The sequence below is a fragment of the Odocoileus virginianus genome, chromosome 13 (genome assembly GCF_023699985.2).
Source record: "Odocoileus virginianus isolate 20LAN1187 ecotype Illinois chromosome 13, Ovbor_1.2, whole genome shotgun sequence".
Taxonomy (NCBI): Eukaryota; Metazoa; Chordata; class Mammalia; order Artiodactyla; family Cervidae; genus Odocoileus; species Odocoileus virginianus.
The window spans coordinates 50,564,977-50,587,464 of NC_069686.1; the positions used below are offsets into that span (position 1 = coordinate 50,564,977).

The window sequence follows — 22,488 nt, forward strand, 5'->3', positions numbered from 1 at the left end:
CCTTAGAGCTGACTTAAAGGACCAGGGCAGGTGTTTAATAAATGTCTACTCTTGATGGTTACACTGGCATTAGTGTACCTTTTCTCTTTTAAAAGGACTAACCTAATATTTATCCCCTTCAATCTCTTCTCTCTTGAGTTTGCTTAAAGGGACAGTTTCTGAACAAATTAACAACAACAACAACAACAACTTGAGGAAAAGGTAAATATGGAATAAGTGTATTGTCTGCAAACAGGTACCTACAAATTTCATGGGGAAACCCTAACCACTTGCAATTGTTAGATAGTGGATCAAGAATTTCTTTGAAAGATGATTTCAGTGGTGATGATGTCAACCAGGGAACTCTACAAGCAGACACTTCATCCTCTTGACACTCTGAATCAATAAGTTTGGTGCTCATAAGAGCATCAGTGACTAAGCACATGTTCATTTTTATGTGTTCCTTAAAATTGCCTCTTTTAACTTCTTAAAACTCTCCAGTAAGGGGAATTTATGTGTGTACTAATCAGTATTTCCCCTCACCCCCTGAGGAGTTAATATGGTATCTTCCATAAAGGATTGTTACATTTTCTACTAATAAATTCTAATTAAGTTTCCTTCTACATACCCACATCTTTCTCCATTTCTAAAGGCTAATATTCCAATCTCAACTTTATTTTCAAGCTATCCTTTTTGGCCAAGTGTCATACATTTCAATCTTTTCCAGTTTACACTTAGTCCGAAATTACCCATTTTGCTTGTCTAAATCTCCAGTAGTTATTTTGGCAGCTTTAAAATAGAGACTCAAAATGGTAGGATCACGGGAACATTGCCAATTCATTCTTGGCTTTTCTAATACACTAAGATTCCTCTTTTAATCATCATAATAAAATGAGTCTGAAAAATGTCCATTGGATTTGACAACTAAGAAATCATTCAAAATTTTGGCAAGAACTAATTTCAGTTGGAACAGTGGGGACAGAATCCAGGCTGGGTGATCGAAGAGTGAATGCATGGTGAAGACAGAAAATTCTACTAGTTTCATAAGGTAGAGTTGGAAAGAAAGACAAGAGATAATGAGGTAACTGGAAAGGGAGTCAATAGTAGATTCTTTTTACATGAGAAAGGTTTGTGCTTATATATGCAATATATGAATTTCTGATGGTACATTGTATAGAGTAAATATCACAATGTCAACTACTGCTTCAAAGCACTCCCATTTGTTTTTATTCTTCTTCATAATTTTTCTAAATCTGAGAGAATGCTTAATATGATCGGGTTACACAGATTTCTCCCTCCTCTGTAACAGGCTCAACCTTTAAAACCAGAGGCATGCTTTCCTTCACAAGGTTTGTCCTGTATACCCTTCAAACAGTCATTTGTTGGTTTCAATGAAATGGTAAGACAATCCCAATAGATAAGAGTGCTAATTCCCTCTCAGGTGAATTGTTTGCCTCCTCTTCCCTCTTTTCCTGTCATTTCTCATCTTGGACTTGCTATCACTTTTCTATCATTTAAATATGTGTATGTTTTCTTTGGAGTCTGTGTGTGCGTGTGTGTGTGTGTGCACATGGTCACATGTGTGCCGTACTAAATTCCCATCATCCTCTGTTCACTTCCTACGCCTTCATAGCTTAGCTGATTTCATACTATAAAATCTGAGCATCTCTTAGCTTTCAGTTCTTGGGACTGACTGACTACTTTGATAATTCAGATGCTTTTGTCTTGTAGCCATTTACCAAACATCCGTGCTTGCCAAGCTTGTTGCCAAATCAATGGATAATTCTGTCCCTGTGTACATTTCCCTGTCATGCTGACACCTGCCAGGAAAAAATTATTTACCTTAGATTAAAAGGATTTGGGTCTCACTTTATTTAGACTGTGAGCATCACAAGTTTTCAAAACACAGAGTTTGAGAATGAGATCAAGTTCTACGCAGGCCAGTAAACCAGGGATAAGCCATTCTGCCCACATTTCCAGGCTGCAGAGGAGTTTGCAGTTGCTTTTATTCTTTTTAATGAATCTTGAAGAGGTTTCTTAAGTCATGAACTTTAAAATACTACATGAAATAAGGCTTTAGGTTAAAGAGAATATAGACATCCAGTCTTAAAGACTAGCATATTTGATCCAGAATCAAAAGCAATGTTTGGAAGAACTGTAAGTAAAACAAATATGGTGACAGGGAGCCAAATTTATTTCTCCTTATGCTGAATCCATTAATCCATAAAATTCAACAGGGGCAATTTTTATCTTTGTAGTATATCCTTCTTTTTCTCCTGCCTCCACATGAATTCCATGACAATTCCCTAAGTAAATGACCAGTTTCGGGATATGGCTGTACATTCTACCAGGCCAAGGATAATGCAAAGCACACCAGAGTCACAGTGTTCCTTACTGGTTAGTATTTTCTTTCTAATATTATTTTCTAATTTTTATTTTATACTGGGGTTTAATTGATTTACAGTGTTGTATTAGTTCCAGGTGTATAGGAAACTGATCATTACACATATACAAATATCCATTCTTTTTCAGATTTTTTTCTCATAAAGGTTATTACAGAATATTGAATCGAGTTCCCTGTGCTACACAGTAGGGCCTTGTTGATTATCTATTTTATACATAGTAGTCGTGTGTATCTGTTAATCCCAAATTCTTAATTTATCTCTCCCTCTGCAACCTTTTCCCTTCGGTAACCATTAGTTTGTTTTCTTTGTCTGTGAGTCTATTTCTGGTTAATATTGTTCTTTTCCTTGAGGAACTTGGTAGGTTGGGAAGAATTATTTTAAATCTATCAAAGTGTACTGAAGTTCTTTCAGGCAAAATGCTAAATAAATGTCTTCCTGATGATCTGATGTGTTCATGCTGATGTTAAATTTTCTGAAAGTGTTTTAAACAGCCACACTAGCAAAGCAGCATTTTCTATGCCTTGATGGGACAGTCCAGTCAAAGGGGGCTCTAGCTCTGTGGGTTACACAGACTTGCTAACTTCTAGCTGATTTCTTTTGTTCAAAGACACTAAGTATTCTCCTGATACTGTTTAGCCCTATATTCTTCAACTGTCATTGGAAACCCTACGCAAGTACACGTAAATATATCTTTAGTCCACTCTGCTCCCCACCTCTTGCATGCCTACCTCCAAGAATTACTTAACGTGATTGAATGTCAAAGTCCTTCATCCGCAGAAAAAAACAGAATCATTTTTGGTGTGCTCAAAGAGTCTATGACTGAGGTTAAATCATGTTATGACCCTGGCATGCTGAGACAAGAGGCTCCACACTTCCATCAGGTTAAGACTATCTTTTTTCAACTGCAATGGAGCTGTCAGAAGTTACCAGCTGGATTCAGCAGAGTAGATCCAGCCAAAGGAGACACAGAGGAATTGGGACTAGACTCGATTTGTCTTCATTATTTAAAATGAAAATTTTTATAGAAATGGTCCTATTATAAATACATTATAGTTATACTTTAATTCACAATATAAATAAGATTAATGTACTACTTTCATTTAATCCAGCACATACCTCTGTATATATGTGCATGTTAAATCACTTCAGTCATGTCCAGCTCTTTGCGACCCTATGGACCATAGCCCACCAGGCTCCTGTGTCCATGGGAGTCTCCAGGCAAAAACACTGGAGTGGGTTGCCATGCCCTCCTCCAGGGGATCGTCCCAACCCAGAGATCAAACCCATGTCTTTTATGTCTCCTGCATGGGCAGACGGGTTCTTTACCACTAGCACCACCTGGGAAGCCCCTGCATAATTATTCTCTACAAGTTGTTGAAAATACCAATATAAGTAAGATGCATTCTCTGTGTTTTTACAGTTCATACTTAGTAAGAGAGCTAAATGTATATAAATAAGGTGATTTGGCTTGGCCAAGGACAGAGGACGTGCAAGTCTAATCTCACCAGTTAGAATACAAATTCCTGGAGATTGAGGCTGGTCTCCTATTTGCTTTTATCCACTTTGTGCCAGGGACACAGCAGGCCCTCAGTAAATATGCCAAATTTATTCACATAGCTCACAAATGCATGTTGCATTTTCCATTGGTTTGTCTTGCTGTGTAAAGACTTCTTAGTTTAAAAAAAGAAAAAGATGTGCTTCACAGGGGATATATTATGTCCACTAGCATTATGTTTTAATTCTACCAAGTCTATAATCCAAATGAAATATCTAATATTCATGCACATAATATTAGATGACACATCCCAAGAGTCTGTCTCCAAAAGGAAATTCCTCCCTCCCTATGAAGTTTAGAATTATTCTCTTCCCAACTGCAGCCTTGTTCTTAGTAATTTTCTTTTAGTAAGCAACTCAAGTCAGGTTTAAGATGCCCACGTAAAATGCTCCCCACTCCCTGCAAAGAGACTTGGAATTATTAAAATATCCCACATTCTCACATACAGCCGAATAGAGGTTACGCTCACAAAGGAGACACGCGACATTTTTTTATGTTTCACTCAATGAAAGGCATGTCACATTCTGCTTTTTCAACTGAAGCATGCCACAACCCAGAGGGTCGGTTACTGTCAGAAATTCAACTTGAGAAAAGCCCTTCAGATCACTGAGAAGAATGCTACCTGCCAAGCCATGAATCAAACGTACCCGAAATTACTACGATTTGATCAGAAATATCACTGTGGTGGGCTGCGTGTCACTTCTGACTGCAGGAATCATAAGAATAAGGTAAAAGAGGACTGAGAAACATTAGCAAGTGAGAAAAATTTTAAGTTCACTCTTCATTAAAGGTGCTTTTCTCTCTTCTCGTTCTTATTAGAGATAAGAAGATTCTCAGCTATGCCCATTTCATATGCATCAGGCTACATACTTACCCTAGCAAGCCAATAAAAAAAAATGATAATAAAAAAACAGCACAAGAAACTGGAATTGTTTAGCCTGGACACAACAAGGGTGGGAGGACCATGCATGTGAACATCTGTAAACTGGAAGAAATCGGGGTATGATCCACCACCACAAATGAACCGGTGGGATTAATTTTTTGACAGACGATACAGAGAACTCGTCCTACCTTACAGGTTTTAAAAGTAAATAGGTTCCTGAGAAAAGCATAGAAGTGTTTTAAGCTGGCTTTTTTGAAGAGATAATCCATGCTGATATTCAAGAACAAAATGAGTAACTAGCTAAATGACCTCATATATGCAGGCCAATGGTATGCACTCTGGAAGGAAACTTGGCGGCCAACAGACAGCAATCGAGTGGGGCTGCTCACAGCTCAGGCTCTAGTCATATCCCATAAGGCCACCCCAGCCACATGTGGCTACTGAGCACCACAAACATGCTAGTCTAAACTGAGACATATTTGTAAGAGTGAATTACAGACTGGCTTTCAAAGATTTGGTACCGCAAAGCTCTAAAACATTTCATTAAAACTAGGACTAAATCTACCACATGAACGAGAGATCCCACTGCTGGGTATATACCCTGAGAAAACCACAATTCTAAAAGACACAGGCGCCCCAATGTCCACTGAAGCAACATTCATAATAGCCAGGACATGGAAGCAACCTAGATGCCCATCAAAAGATGAACAGATAAAGAAGTTGTGGTACATTTATAGAATGGAATATCACTCAGCCATGAAAAGGAAGAAATCTGACTCAGGTGTAGTGAGCTGGATGAACCTAGATCCTCTTACACAGTGTGAAAGAAATCAGAAAGAGAAAAACAAGCATCGTATATTAACACATATATATGGAATCTAGAAAAATGGTACTAATAAACCTAGTAAGAGAACAGATTTGTGGACACAGTGGGGAAAGGTGAGGGTGGGATGAACAGAGAAAGTAGCACTGTCATATATACATTATCACATGTAAAATAGACAGCAGGAAGTTGCTAAATAACACAGGGAGCCGAGCCTGGTGCTCTGTGATGACCTAGAGGGGTGGGATGGGGGAGGGGAGGGAAGCTCCAGAGGGAAGGGATATATACACACACACACACACACACACACACACACACACAATTATGATTGATTCACGTTGTTGTACATCAAAAACTCAAAATTGTAAGGCAATTTTCCACCAATAAAAAATAAACAAAAATAGGAAAGTAATAGTAATAATTTTCTTATAATTGATACATTTTGAAATAATATTCCAAATACATTAGGTTGATATTGATAGAATACATTATTAAATTAAACTTCAATGCCCTTTTCCCCCTCTTTTAATGTGGCTACTAGAAGATGTGTGATTGCACATGGGAATTGTACCTGTGGCTTGCTTTCTATTTCTATTGAAAAGTGCTGCTTTAGAATCAGACTGCCTGAGTACAGATCCTGACCTGGATGATGTCACTTACTGTTTCTGCATCTATAAGATGGGAATAATGATAAGGCAATCAACTCTAAGAATTTTGAGAGGATTCCATAAATTCATACATGTAGAAGAGTATCGAGCATACAATGTCACCAACTAAAACCTGTCATTTACTACCTGCCTCTACAAAGTCACGAGCCACCGCAGCCACGGGCCTTCAACACCCCCTGAAAGGAATTCAGGGTGGAGAGCAGAAACGAGATATTCAGTGCTCTGGGAAAACTAGCAGAACAAGCCTACAGACAGTTAGATATTTTCAGGAGAAGATTTTATTAGCCTAAATGTTTGCACCTCCTCATATCGAGAAAAACACTAAAATCAACAACAGTGACTTCTGCTTCTCATGACCAGCAACAAGCTTCTGACAAAATCTGTCTTGACTCCAAATACCCCTGCTTCACTAAAATCACATGGAATGCTGACATTCACCACTACCTCTTTGGAGCAGTTTCTCAGAGCCATCTGAGATCCTGTTTCCCAGGCTATCATCCTCATTTTGCCCCCAGGAAGTTAACTCACTAGTCTCATGTTGTGTATCTTTTTTTTCAGTCAACAGTATATGCTCGTTAAAGCTGGTTTTAACACCCTGTGCACAAGTCCTTTCTATAGCATATGGTGACATGCAGGCTCTGGTCCTCTATGTGAATAACCCCAGAGAGGGAACCCACATTTTCCTGAGACATGGTGCTCCTGAACTTCTCTGAATGTGAAAAAGCTTATTCCTGGAATGAGTAAAAATCTCTCTTTGCAACCCTGAATCTTCTGAGCTTCTTTATATACTATTGTGCCAGAGGCAAAGAGAGAAACTGGCCATATTCCAATGCTATATTTCTATAGAAATTGTTGAAAGACGCTGGTATTGGAAATGGGGATATTATACATTCCCATGGAAGTTCATATCAAGAGACCTTATGCTGACCCAGCAAAACCCTTTAAAAAATAAATTTTCAAAAATGTGATTCATCATACATGCTTCACCCAAGAACAACCTTTCTCTTTTAGCAGAGTTGTCCCTTTCAACCAAGGATACTTTGCTGTCAGAAAGTGGAAAAAAGAGGACAGACAAGGACACACACCTGATCAGATGGCTCAGCCCAATCATGGGCGTGACTGAGGCCACTGCCCATCTACCCACACTCACATCTGAAGACAGGTTTTCCCCCTTTTCCTGCTCTTGGTGCTAATTTCAAAGCTAATGCCTTGAATTTGCATATTCAGGAGAACAGTTGTCTTAATGATAAGCCATTAATGAAAAGGAATATGATGTGGATTTCCTACACATGTGTGGATTTTCAAAATCTTCCAATAGTCTCTCAATAAGCTCACACTTTTATATATGTATGTTTAAAGCTCTTTACAATTCTGATACTATAAACTTTATACATAAGGTCTGCCCCAAATCAAACTGCAGCCATTTCCCTGTGTCCTGATGACATGTCTGCCTCCAGGTAGAGATGATTTACCATTGCTCTTGCTGTCAGTGGGATCCATCCATCACCTGTGTAGGCTCTGGCAGTAGGTGAGTGTGAGTGACTGTGTGTGTGTGTGTGTGTGTGCGCATTCCAGTAGAGGTTAAGATTAAACTTGCTGACTCAACCTTCAGGCTCGAGGGCAGTCTAGCGTGTCAGAAGCAATATGGGTCCTGCAGACAGACAGACTGGAATGTGAATCTTGGCTCCGTGGTTTACCAGCTATCCTGGCCTTATACCGGTGCCAAAGGTCCCTCAGCCTCCTTTTCCTAGTGTGAAAAATGAGGCTAAATAATAGAAAGCACTTTACAGTGCTATTATGAAGCTTAGACATGTTGACTCTTATGTACCCAGGTGATACAGCATGTCACAGATAAGCAATCATTAGCAGTCATTTCTGTCACCTTCCTGGATATTGTTAAACTTTGCCCCAGAGATTCTCAAAGGCCCACCATCACCCTTCTTTCCATTACACTCTCCTTTCTCACAGGGTCCCGAATCTTCCATAAAGTGGTGCCCTTTCTGATTCAAGCCCTTTACTATCCGAACTGCACAAGCAGATGCTAATAAGAAAATAGATTCAATCAAACATTAAAATTAGAATTTACCACCTGAGTTGCTCGGACAGAAAGAGGGCTTTGTGAATTGGCATAATTAGACAAAGCTCAGTGGAAGTATAATTAAAAATGGATCTTCACTAATAGGTAAAATGTGGATAACTGGGAGCTGGAAGTGGAAAAAACAACACTTGGAGACTTTTGAAATTGGGGTGGGTCTTGTGGTTGACTTAAGGAAGACAGGCCTGATAGCAGAAGGTCAATGTAATGTAGGACCTGGTATATTTTCTCTGTTCACAATAGAAGTGTAACTTGTGTTTCTCAGGGCCCGTTTAGCACTGTTTCGTTTTAGCCAGAAGACATCTGGAAGAATGCACCAAAGAATTCTCCTTATAGAGTCTGCAAGGTTGGAATCATCCCTTCCCTCTCTCTGATTGGCCAGAATGTATTCTAGCTCGTGGAAGAGGTTAATTCCAGTGAAACCAAGCCCTGTTAACAAGACTTAATCACAAAAATGAATGGAAGTCGATATGAAATAAATTGAGTTAATTCTGAAGGCTAGAAATGGAGATGGAAAAAATAATTACTTTTCTCCCAAAAGAAAAAAAGCCTTGTTGAACTACTCCCACATACATACATACATACAGACAGACATACATACATACATACATACGTGCTCTGAGACAGCCGTGAGTAGGAGATACAGCTGCAGCAGACGACCTGGGGTAGAAACGTGTCTCTGCCCTTTACCAAGAGTGTGACTTAGTGTGTTTAGTTATATTGGGGTCGGGGGGCGGGGACACATTCAAGAGAAGGTAGAGTGGTTTTATGGGGCTTCCTAGTGGCACAGATGTAAAGAATCTGCCTGCAATGCAGGAGACCTGGGTTTGTTCACTGGGTCAAGAAATATCCTCTGGAGAAGGGCATGGCAACCCACTCTAGTATTTTTGCCTGGAGAATCCCATGGACAGAGGAGCCTGGCAGGTTATAGTCCATGGGGTCACAAAGAGTCAGACATGACTGAGTGATTTTCACAACAGGACAACAGAGTGGCTTTATAGAAATTGATAGCTCAACTAAAAGTGGTCTAGGTACTCTGGGCTCTTTGTTCACATAAGTATATGCAGATAATAATAGCTAAATGTTCTTAACAGATATAAATGTCAGAGATTTAAAAAATAAAAACTTAAAATGGATTTCATGTTCAGCTACTTAATACCAATGGCTGCATTGATTTATGTCATGAGTAAAAAATATCAAGGGATGATACCAGAAATAGTTACCAAGTGGCAGAGCTTCAAGTGCCAACCAACCAGAACATATTCTAGCAATACCCCTGGGGTGGGTCCCCAGGCCCTCCTGCCATACCAAGTAGTACCTATCTGAGTTGCTGTAATAAGAGATGATCTAAGAGATGTCAGGGGAATAGCCACAGGACCGAGGTGGTAATAGGGTCCTCAGAGGGCTTAGAACAACACCTGTTTCCCTACTGGTAGAGATTTCAATATTTTTTACAACCAGTAAGGCTGTATCAGGTTCTTCTCAGGTGGCGCTAGTGGTAAAGAACCCATCTGCCAGTGAGGGAGACGTAAGAGACACAGGTTCAATCCCTGGGTCAGGAAGATCCCCCGAAGGAGGGCACGGCAACCCACTTCAGTATTCTTGCCTGGAGAATCCATGGATAGAGGAGCCTGACAGGCTATAGTCCACAGGGTCACAAAGAGTCGGACACGATTGAAGCAATACACGCATGCACATGCAAGACTATATCAGTGGCCACATCACCTGGAAGGTGTCTAACATAAGCAAGCAAGGCAGAAATCAACAGAGGAGTGCCCAGGAGCCAACTCTACAAGCAGAGATTACTGCAAGCTTTAGTCTTACTATAATTAAAATCTTTCATTTATGTGTATTACATGGTATAGTTTTCAAAATAACCACCTGAAAGAAACCTAAATTCAAACCTGCATCACTCCAAAACTACAGTTTAAGACCAAGGCAGTGGTGCCTGACTACCATGAAGTTAAGAGCTTTTCCCAACATTGTAATTCTTCCAGAAATAATGAGTTGTTCAATAACAAAACACTAGGGCACAAATCTGCAGCCAACCCTCATGCAGACGAGTGGTAGGACACAGCAAAGAGCTGCTTTCCAGTGAAGGCATGGAAGGATCATTTATGCATTAGTTACTCAGGATTCTGTTTTTAGCTGCAGCATATTTAATTACAAGAGGCTCATAATTAAAACATGCCTAGAGAGGCAAAATCAAAAGAAGGCATCATGTCCCTTGATGCAAAATACCGAAGTTCAACAATGACAGCCTTGATGATGTAGGGGACATCTCTTCATTCTCACCAATCCTCACATCTAAGTCAAAGTCCAACCTTTTCTGATGGGAAGACCCCCTTTTTTTAAATTTCAAAAAAGTCTACAGACTCCCACATCACAGGAAAAAGAAAAAAAAAAAAAAACATGTGAAATAAGCTAATGACCAAAAGTGAGATGAAGTTTTAAAGGTGCTGTGTTGGTGTTGTTATTATTATTTTTTTTAATCACAAAAGCACACAATTACTCTTGAAATACAGTAGTTCTTCTATGTGCTGGATGACTTAATTGCTTGGCTTACAAACTGAAACTGGGTTGACTCCTCCATCCCTTCAGTAAGCCTGAGTCCTGGCCACCAAAGAAACTCTATTCTCCAGCATCTCTAGGATTGGCTTCAGAAGTCGACCAAAGGACATGAAATACCCTGGTTTGGGAAAAGCATCTCAGGAATTTGTTTGAAATGGATGATTTTCAGTAGATGGCTGCTTTCTACAGGTCCTGGACTTCTGGCTGGAACATATCCCAACCTCCAGCCAACCCAGGGCCCCCAGAATACAAACTGGCTCTGGGCAATCTATCGTGTTATTGTTTGTCCTGAGTTCAGTGGTTTTTTTACACTGACAGACGGGGGTCTCAAGTCTAAAGTCAAGGGGAGACTGTCAGCAACCAAAGACCTCTGTTCAATCCTGAATGGCAGGTTTTTCCTCAAATTCCAGGGCTTCTTCCTATACTTGTGCTCCTAAATACATAGTTACACAACCCCCTAGGTTGTCTAGTTAATATATTGTGCAGTCTTCAATACACTGCACCCTTAAAGCTTTGTCCATTTTTAGTCTTCATTCAACAGTCTGAACATAAGGCTAGCATATACTTGAACTCTTGGTGAAGTTTGAACATTAATAAAATAGTATACCCATAAAAAAAAAAAGACATGAAGTAACTGGATTTCACTAATATTCTATTTTCCCCTTCAAACGAATTGCTTGATCTAGTTGCTAGACAATGCTCATAACTAATCATCGGTGGATTACAATGGATGAAAATAACTAAGTATCTATATTTTATTTACCTGGCTGGCTCCAGGCAACATGGCTCCAAATTCAAGTGCAATCCTAGGATTCAAGGACTGTGATCTCTATTTCCTCCTCTGTCAAAAGCTACATACAAGCTGAAGGGAAATGCACCTAATCCTCTTTGGCTTGCTTTCATCAATAGCTACTGTTAGCTCTTATGAATAACCATCCATGAAAATGCTAGTCAAAACATCAACAAAATAATCCCAACAAATGAGAAACTCTAAAGGGTGAATACAATATTTATCGTCTTGGAGCAAGGCTGCCACAGACTTCACAGGTGCAAAAACACTAATCCCACTTGAACTCTCAATTTCTAGAATTAAAAGTAGAGTTGAAAATCCTCTACTTTCACAGGTTTAACGTGTTAATTATCACTTAGATATAATCCTGTTAACAGCACTAAATTAAGGACCTGTGTTATATTTGGGAAGCTGCCTGGTGTTAAAGGGAATGCGGCTGCTGCTTTTATAGCTATAATCTGGGAAAATGTCTTCTTTTAAAAATATAAAGCACTTATATGCAATTCATATCCAAAAAATCTAACAAGATATCTAAGTAGCTCATGTAAATAGTTTTGGATACTGTATTACCCTCTATTTAGTCAAAGATCCATTTTTTTATACTTCACCTGGAGAGTGTCTCTGGAGTGAAGCTGTCAATGGTGTTGCGCTTTTCTCTACCAAGTATTAATAGTATAGTTGTCACTACTTAGAATCTTTTAATCTGTTCATCTTGATCGTGCACTTAACATATTGTATCATTTGTCATTCTGACTCTTAATAGGACCAGTCAACTATTTTTCATCATTCTATTCAAACTTTTGAAATGATGTTATTACTTTCATGCCTAATCTTTATAAAGGTGTGCAGAACAGCAAAATTGCAGTTTGGGAAAGATATTTTCTTTGAAGGAATCAAATGACTTCCGCTTCAGTTTGTGAAATATAATTAAAATGACTTACATGTCTTGGAAATTTTTGTTTGTTTGGACACTCCTCTTTCACTCTCTTAGTTCCTATCTTTTTATCCTGCTTATTCAGTCTATTATTTAAGGACAAAGTTTTTTAAGCAGATATTAATAAAAGAGTTCCTTCAGAAACACGATCTGAAGCAAGTAGATGAGGTCCTTAATAGGCTTTCTCATGAAGTACATTTTAGCAGTATCATTTTTCTCTAATTCTTTACCTTCTTTCTTTCAAAAGGCACACTCAGCACAGAACAGAAAGGCATCTTCAGCTGCCAATTTATTAATGTCAATCCTCAAAATTGGAGACTGTGTTTATGCTGCTTTTATCATCAGCAATTATTGTCTGCCCATCTAAATCTGTTTCTTAGCTCTTCAACTAGTTAACAAGAAACAACTTTCACTAAAAATAATGGGGCTGGGGCTGCCCTAGTGGTTCCGATGGTGAAGAATCCACTGCAATGCAGGAGACTAGGCTTCGGCCCCTGGGTCACCTGGAGAAGGGAATGGCTACCCACTCCAGTATTCTTGCCTAGAGAATCCCATGGACAGAGGAGCCTGGTGGGCTACAGTTCACATGGTCATAAAGAGTTGAACATAAAAAAAAAAAGTTGAACATGACCGATCACCTAAGCACACATAAACACAGACATACCTAGGTCCTGCTAGGTACTGAAAATACGAAAATAGGCAAAAGATACATGGTCCCGCTTTAATGAGACGTGCAGTGCTGAGTCGTTTCAGTTTGTGTCCAACTCTTTGCTACTCTATGGACTGTAGCCCACCAGGCTCCTCTGTTCATGGGATTCTCAAGGCAGGATTACTGGAGTCGGTTGCCATGCCCTCCTCCAGGGGATCTTCCTGACCCAAGGATTGGACCTGCATCTCTTATGTCTCCTGCATTGGCAGGCAGGTTCTTTACCACTAGCACCACCTGGGCATACTAAACTTTAGTCTACTAAACATAAGCATTGAACAAATAAACTACAAAATACCTTTAAAAAATAATGAGGGTGAGTGTTGAGGATTATGAAACACTATAAAGATAATATTTCAAGTATGAATTTAAATATTAGAGTAGATATAAAGTAAGCCCACTTGTTCTGAACCATTGAAATGGACTTTGAAGGTCTATCAGCCATTGGCAGACCTTTGCTGGACCATATATGTCCAAGTCCTCACCATGGCTTAACTGTAAATCTTCAGAACCCTGAATAGTTTGCAGGTGTTCACAACTGCTGAAAATGTTTGTGTTAAAAAACAAGACTCTCCCACATTTTCTAAGTCAACAATTTTATCTGTATATGTTGTTAGAGGGTCAAGAGAATTATCTTCAAAATTATTTTTCACTTAAATTTAAATGCAGAAGAGTTTCCAGTCCCCAACTCCCAGCAGGCGGGTGAAAAATACATCCACAATGTCCAGGCGTAGTAAGAAGCCAATTCCAGGCATCTTCCAATCTATTCAGTTGGCTCCTCTACCCACAGAAAGCAGAGAAGTGGCCACATGAAGTTTTAAAAGAAGGCCCCTGATATTAATGGTATCAAGATTAAAAATAGCAGTGCATCAAAGTGAAGCCTCAAGACACATACTTTATATAGCTTTCAAACCACAAATACAGGAGACTCTTCCCTTACCACTGGATAGGACTTCTTGATTTGTTTAGGAACATCCTAAGTTGCTTTCAAGAAGTCTTAACCAACAGCTATAATATAGTCCAGAATATAAAGGAGCCTCCCTGGAGATCACTACCTCCCAGTTACCCAAGAAACCATTACTGTCCTGGGAGGGAAGCATACCACTTTGACACCCAAAGATTGCCTGGCAAAAGAAACTCCAGATGCACATATGCACACACCTACACACACAGAGACACTCCACAACCATGCCAGCATGCATCCTGCCTACATGGGTTACCATTTTCATGATAACACGGCACCCACAGATGCCCTCTCGAAAAACACCAAGAAGGCTCCTCCAGCCAGCTTGTCATTTACAAGAGCACAGATGCACGGTAAAGGTGGGAAACCGTAATCTACCAGCAGATCACCCTGACAATGAACAGAGCGCCAAATAACCCCGGCATCTCCCATAGAAGAGGTCAATGTAACATGATCTTGGTCAATTTCCCCTTGACCAAAGATCACTGAATTGTTATAGCTCTTGAGGAAAGCCTAGAATAATTCCAAGAAAAAGTACCACCCGCCCTTCCCAGAAATAGTTGTTTCCCTTGATCTAAGAGATTGAGAGAGCTGAACACTTCCTCTCCAAACACCCCCGCCCCCCAAGCTTTCCGAGTTCATGAGTCTTACTATGTGGACTGCACAAACGGGAGGGTGGGTTCATCTGCATATTCAAATAACTTTCATACTACTGGAGGTGTTAGGAAGGAGAGGTGACAGGAGCATATGGGTGATGCTTTAGAGATTACCCGTGTTCTCCTCCTTGTCCCTTACTCTCAAGCACCGTTCTCAGGTCTCCCTTCATAAAGAGTGATGTAACACCAGACCCACAAGACCCATTCTCCCCAGCTCGCCCCTCGCAGGGACACTGGAAGTATAAACTGTTGCTGCAGCTTCCCTACACTCCACTGATAAATCAGAAGACGCTGCAAACTTCTTGGCTTGCTCGGCTATCCTCTCGGGGCACTGAACGCCCACGCACAGATTTCCCAGTCAGAACTATGGAAAGGGAACTCTCAGTCAACCTGTTTGCAAAGCCGCAGAACTCTGTGCTTTCTGATCCTGGGCTTCGAGGCTCTGCGCTCAGGATGGGAGAACCCTGGCTTCCTTCATCAGCACCCCCAAAGCAAGCTGGAAGGGTAGGGGGCAGAGCTCTTGCCGTCCCACTCCCAGAGCTCAGTCCGGTGACCTGAGGTCTGTGCCCATCGTGGGTAGGGTACCTCCGCCTTCCCAGCCCAGGGGTCTCCGCACGCTGCGCCCCTGGCAGCCCGCCCTTTCTCAAGCGGCCTCAAGCCAGAGGTGTCCGGGAAGCTCCGCTTGCAAGTTCCAGTGTATTGCCAGGAGGAGAGAAGGAGGCTGCCCAGGGTAAAAAAAAAAAAAAAAAAAGTCTGTACCCGGGGCGCGCCCCCCTCCACCCCGGTCACCTCACCAACCGGGTGCCCGGCATCCCTGGCTTGGGGCGCAGCGCAGCGCGGTGGTACTCACCCGCCTCGCCCGTGCCGCTGCCGCAGCCTCTGGGAGCTGCTGAGTCCCGAGCTTTCTGAGTGCAAAAAAGATGGTGGTGCGTATCGGGAGACCACCCATTCCAGCGTCTGGCAACCCGGCGGCGACTCTGGCTCCTCAGCACTGAAGGAAGAGGAGGAGGAAGGAACGGCGCAGTCGGACGCCATCTGCTGTACACCTCTGCGCTGCCATTGGCTGCCTGGCGCATCCCCGGGAACGCGGGGCTCGGGCCACTGGGAGCCACCTTGCGCCTCGCCGCCCCCAGCAGCTGCTCCCCGCCTCCCCTCCCTTCTTCCTTCTCCCCGCCACAATCTCCTCCTCCCTTTTCCCGGCGGCGCGCTCAACCGACCCCCCACCCGGCCCCCTCCCCCATGAGAGCCAACGCGCACCGGCCTCAAGCTCCAGCCTCTGCTCCTCAAGACTGTTTTCTGCAACTTTGAAGCTTCAGGGTGCAGGCGTGGGCCGGATGAAGGGGCTCCCCAACCAGCCTGAGCTCGGGGTACCCAAGCCTCCCACAGCCTCGGGCAGGGGCCAGCACTTTGCGCCTCGGGGGAAATCGAAGAAGTGGCAGGGGAGAAGGAGGCAAGGAGAGCGGGGGTGCTTTACTCCTCAGTTATAATCCCAAGCCCCTCAGCAACACATGCACACACGCACACACATACACACTCACGTGCGCACACAAACACACGCAACACTCACAGGCAGAGTCGTCCTGCCCGGCGGATAGCCTGGCGTTCCTCTGCAGTCCCCGGGATGAGAGGGCTTGGTGATACAGGGAAGAAGACAAAGAACATCCTAGCTGGATAGGTGAAAAGGGGGAACTCCAGGGTGACTGGGGGAGCACGGGAGGGGGCGTGTCCCTAGCCATGGTCCACACCTGCCTGGACATCTCCTCCTAGAGGGGATCCCAGAGACTGTCAGCCCACCCGGACCCGAGCCTAGCTTCAGCCTGTTTCTCAAAGGATTCGTGTCCTGGCCGCAGGAGTGGGGAGACGCGTGTGCTGTCCTTGGGGGGAGGGGGCGGGAGAAGAGTCTAAGGCAACTGGGTGGTAGAGGCAAGTGGCGAGTGAGGAGAGTCAAGTCCGCTCAGGGAAGACAGGCGTGCAGAGAGCACGTGGGCAGGCTGGAGCAGTCACGGCAGAGAATCCTCCCCCTCCTCTCTGATACCATTCCAAACCCTCCAGGTTTTAGACAACTTTGATCTAGGTAACTTCTCAGGCTCCTTCAGAGAGATGAAGAAGTTTCTCCAAAAGAGAAAAAAAAAAAAAATTCTTGAGGACTACCTATTGCCAATTACCGGGTATTTTGCCTGTCATATCTCTTTAAATGTGTGAACCCTGCAACAGCAGGAATTGTATCTTTTCGATTTTATCCAATGCTTGGCACGCCATGGGTGCTTCAAAAGAAGCAAAATAATCCTGAGAAAATTAAAGCTTGATGTCATAGCGCAAATTAGATTTAAGAGATAAACAGAGCAGCTAGGGTTGTCACGGGAGGGGGGGGAAATAAAAGAATATAAGTGCCACTGGAAAGGGAAATGTGAATCTGATGATGAGGGGTTCTGATCCACCTTGCTGTGGGACTGGATACTGAAAATGGGAGGGGGAACCTGCCTTGTTTAATATTTTAAACAGCAATTTCTGTTCTCCCAGTGAGCGCTGGCATCACACTCTGAGTTGTGCCTTTCTTTCTGACATCACTCTCTTAAATCAGCTGCCATCCAGATCCTACAATACTTCCCCAAATCCAAGACCATGATTTATTACTCCCAAGAAATAAAATGGCAATCCTATGAGCCTGGGGGAAAAGAAACTGGTCCATTATGTTTTATTGTAATCTCAATATATACAGATCAATAGCCAATGTGTCTCATTTAAGTAACTTTAGGAACAATAACCAAAGAAAAACGTCTGTTTTCCTGAACTGTTCCATCCTGGCTTCCAGATTCTGGTCTTTCCAGAATCAACACAGCATTTTCAGACCACATCCCTTGTATGCATCCATATGGTAGAAAGATCTGTGTTTGCAATCCTTGTAGAAAGAGGCCATCAAGGACCCACTTCTGAGTATGTCATTTATGCATGTTTTTACAGTTTTGTATTCTCCCTCTTCAGAGACACCAATACATATGTTTTTCTTTAGGCTAGGAATTTGAATTCAATGTGCATTTTAATTTAATATGCTAGCCCATTCTCATTAACCCCTTGCTCTGTGTCAGTGATCATTATAGTATTTATAAGAATACTTTGATTTTTGAAAAGTAACTTTCATTCTCTGTTGCACTTGGTTTGGTCTCCTGTTTTTGAATCTAGAATATAAAATATAATACCTATATGGCAATCATGTCCTATACACTGGGATTCTTAATCAAAAATAAGGAACTCATAAGGATAAAAATCTAAATCATATCTAAATTACAAAGAACCTTGAACTTTAAGCATTGCTACCTCTTGTTAGCTTACTGACTGCTCTAAACTATAAAATAGTCACTTTTTATTAAGACACTGTGCCAACAGCAGGTATCTCAGTATAGTTACGTAGTATAAGATGCTAAACTTTCTCTAATATTGTTCAATTGCATACAAAAATCTGGGAGAAGGAAAAAGCAGATGTTTCTAGCTCATATTCCCAATTTATATTTTAAATACACATTTTACTGAGCACATGAGTTTCCTGCCAAAACAGTCAGCTTTTGGTTTTTAATAAAAAACACATCCCTCAAAATCTAGATTAAAAGAATAATCTAGGCAGGGACAGAGATGTTTTCAATGAAGATTGGGGGGATGGGTGGGGGTTAGGGGGAATGACCAAACAAAGAATTTGGAAGAAGGTGGCCTTGAAAAAATATGTGTCATCATTATGTGTAAGGAATAGATCAATATTCCAAGTGGAAAATAAATTGGAGATTATACATTACCACAGCCCCTCACACACAGATGCCAAAGTCTCTAATCCCCTCTAGGCTTCCAGGAAGGATGAAAGGAAACAATAGAACAGAAGAGGAGAGGAGGTGGGGGGAGGTCTCTTGGGATGGAGTCCCTGATGATAAACAAGGAGGAACCACAGAGGAAAGCAAGTCTATACTGGCCAAATAACACTGGAGTTTATTTTCAGTTTTGTGCATATTTCTCATTGTTTTTTCTGAACACCATCTTCTCCATATAGTCTAACAAGCTTGGATAGGAAAGTGCTGTGTACTTAGAACAGACAAGCATTGGCATTAAATAAATAAGGGATAATAAAGGCATGCAGGAAAAGCAGCCCAATTTTTAAGTCAGAGAGAGAAATACAAGCCTGAGCCAGTATCTTGGGCTCTGCACTCAGGAAGTCACTGCCCAGGTCCACATTAGCCCATCTCCGAAAGCAGTGAACTGAGTCAACTGCTCAGTCACCTTGGGAGGCAGAAGTGGAGTGGGGAGGTGGGGGGGACCATGATTGCTTCATTTACACAATTCATTCAGGCCAATTCCAGGTTAGATGAGGTTCTATGGCAAATCTGAACTTTTTTTTTCCCCTGCCAAAAAAGAGCACTTCATCTTGGCGTACAAATGTAAGTTTTGAGCTTGGTCCAGTAATTTGATTTTGATGTGTCAACATCTTCAAATACAACGTAAAGACGGTGTATTGAAAAGCAGTGACGTGGAACTCCACTGGCTTCTGGCCCTGCTCAGGCCTTCAGAGGCACCAACACTTTCCCCTTGGACACTGAGTATTCACAGACCCACTTAGGCCTGAGACACAAGCCCTAGTTACTCACCCGGCAAGACATTTGTTGAATGTCTCCTATGTCCCTGGCACTGTAGAACATGGTGGTTGTCTGGTGGTACAGTGCATGGGGTCCTTCCCTCTTAGAGTTTACAATCTAACGGGGACATCAGACAACAAACAAACAGGCATACAAATGATAACAAACATAGAAAAAGAAAGAAACAACTTTTATGAAAAAAGATGCAGTGAGTAGAAGGGAATAGAAAGGAAGGATGAAACTCAGGTGGGTACTCTCAGAGGAAACAATGTTTAGGCTGAGACCCAAAGGACAAGAGGTAAATAACACAGTTCTGATGGTAAAGAATCTGCCTGCAATGCGGGAGACCTGGGTTCAATCCCTGAGTTGGGAAGGCATGGCAACCTGGAGAATCTTCATGGACAGAGGAGCCCAGTGGGCTACAGTTCGTGGGATCACAAAGAGCTGGACACGACTGAGTGACGAAGCACATGAACATTTATTGAAATTTTTCTATATATGAGGTATGGACTAAGTCCTTTACAAATATTATTTAATCCTCATAACTGGCTCATGAGGTAGGCTCTGTGATCAAGCTTGTTTTTTACAATGGAGACAGAGTTTAAGCAATTTATTCAAAGGCACCTGGCTGATGAGTAGAAAGCTAGAATTTGATCAGGCAGTCATGTGTACAATTTTTAACCCCTAAGAGACACTGCATCTCATAGAAGTAGAGAGCAGCCAAGAAAGAAGAAAAGGGAGACAACAGGACCAAACACTGAGGTTTGGAAAGCTTGGCACACAGAGAACTCTTTAGCATCTAAAAGAACTGCAGACTGGTGAGTTTGGGGGAACGTCTCATGACACGCGGCAGAGGGGCAGGCTGGGCAGAACTTGCCAGTCCTCTAAGCTAGTGGATGACACAGTCCAACTGAGACCTTTCAAAGAGACTTCCCTGGGGGCCCAGTGCAAGGGCCCTGGGTTCAATCCCTGGTCAGGAAACTAGATCCCACATGCCACAACTAAGAGTTCCTATGCCACTACTAAAGATCTCACTTACTGCAACAAAGACTGCAGATCCCAGGTGCCACAATTATGATCTGGCACAGTCAAAACAATAATAAACATAAGTTTTTAAAAAGATCACCTGCGTGTTTTACAAAGACAGATTAGCAAAAGCGGAATGAAGAGTGGTCCAGGCAAGAGATGAGGGTGGCTGAATGGAAACAAAGAGAACAGTACAGGTGAAGGGGTATTTGAAAGGCCTGTCCATCTCTTCCTTCTACCTTCCTACCTCTCCCCAAGGCTGGCATCCAGTTGTTTACCTCAGGATCCAAAATCCTAAATTCTCGACTTCAGTCATTGGACCCTGGGTCTGTTTTCTGGTCACACATCTGGTCTGTGAATGGGATGAACAGCGATGAGCATCACCCTCCTCCCCCTCACCACCACCCTCATTTGGCCAGCTCTGGGAACTTTACTTCTGAACCTTTTTCTAGAATCCTCCCTCCATGCCCAGAGTCCTCTGAGTTCTCTATTTCGCTGCTCAGCCTCCAATAATATTTACTGACCAAGAAGATCTAGGCTGTGATGGATGATCCCTTCTTCCCCACAGCCTTCTGACATCACCAAGCCATAGCCAAATTGGAGAGGTGGTCCCTCCATCCACACTAAACAAGAGAACATGGGCAGGCAACCTCCATATATATAAGAAATGACTCTGATTAATTTGGAAACAATAAAACCCCTGGAGTGACAACTTGGATTACATTCATAATGACTTGGTTTGTAAAGACCAGGTGTTATGTAGATTGGAACTTGTTATTATCCAAAGATTTGGCAACCCTAATCCTTTTCTACTGGGCACAAAGCCACACAATACTCATAGGCCTAACTTTGATGAGATGGGCAAGAGAGCCTCTAACTTCCGTTTTGCTGTTTTCCAAGGACACCAGTCTCTGATGGGCGGCTCATCCCTTTACAGGTAGAAAGGATAAAAAACGCTGGAAATGACAATATTGCCAACAGATTGCAAGCTACAGTGTTCTTGACTGTGATGTATGAGGTGAAACAAAGAAAAGAGCTTTCTCTCATTTCTTAATCATTTAAACTATAATACCCAATTATCTAGCAAATAAAAAAGCCCCAATACATACCATGTTGAAAAAAAGTTCTACAACAGAAACTTCATAACTAAAACTTTCTATTATATTCATCTTAGATTCTGAATTACACCATTTGCCTTGGTGCTACCTCATTGACTGTCCACCTTCCACCTCTCCAACACATAGCATGTGTTATCTTCCTGAAATATTTACTTTGTCACTTTGATTCCCAGGAATCTCCTATTCTCTTCATCTTGTCACTTGGTCCCTTCATAAATATCAGCTCCTCAGAATAGCCTTCCCCAATCCTCAACTATGGAAAGAAAATAGCATGTTTCATTTCTCTGTATCTCCTTATCCTACCTTACTTTGCTTCACAGCATGTAACACAATCTGAAATTTTGTTGCACAGTTGTTTCAATGTTTATTATCTATCTTCTCATCAAGAATGTAAGCCGGGTGAGGTCAGGGACTGGGCACACACCCCAACAGTGCCTTGCACATAGTGGGCACTCAGTAAGTAGTTCATGAATGCAGGACTTCTCTGGTGGCCCAGTGACTAAGAATCTGACTTCCAGTGCAGAGCATGCATGTTCGATCCCTGGTCGAGGAACTAACATCCCACATGCCTCGAGGCAACTAAACCCATGCACTGTAACTAGAGAAGTCCAAGCCTTAACTAGAGAAGTTCACATGCTACAATGAAGACCCAGAACAATATCCAACCCCTGCAAAAAAAAAAAAAAATGTTCACGAATGAAA

At 42.0% G+C, this 22,488-nt stretch overlaps 1 protein-coding gene across 1 annotated transcript in view; it reads right to left on the bottom strand.

Annotated features, from left to right (window-relative positions):
* The window catches only part of THSD7B (thrombospondin type 1 domain containing 7B), a 970,494-nt gene extending 954,365 nt beyond the window's left edge, over positions 1–16,129 (bottom strand). Inside the window, exon 1 of the mRNA XM_070476270.1 lies at positions 15,880–16,129. The gene's annotated coding sequence lies outside the window, so the exon portion shown is untranslated. The remainder of the gene's footprint in view (positions 1–15,879) is intronic.
* Between the last annotated feature and the right edge of the window lie 6,359 nt (positions 16,130–22,488).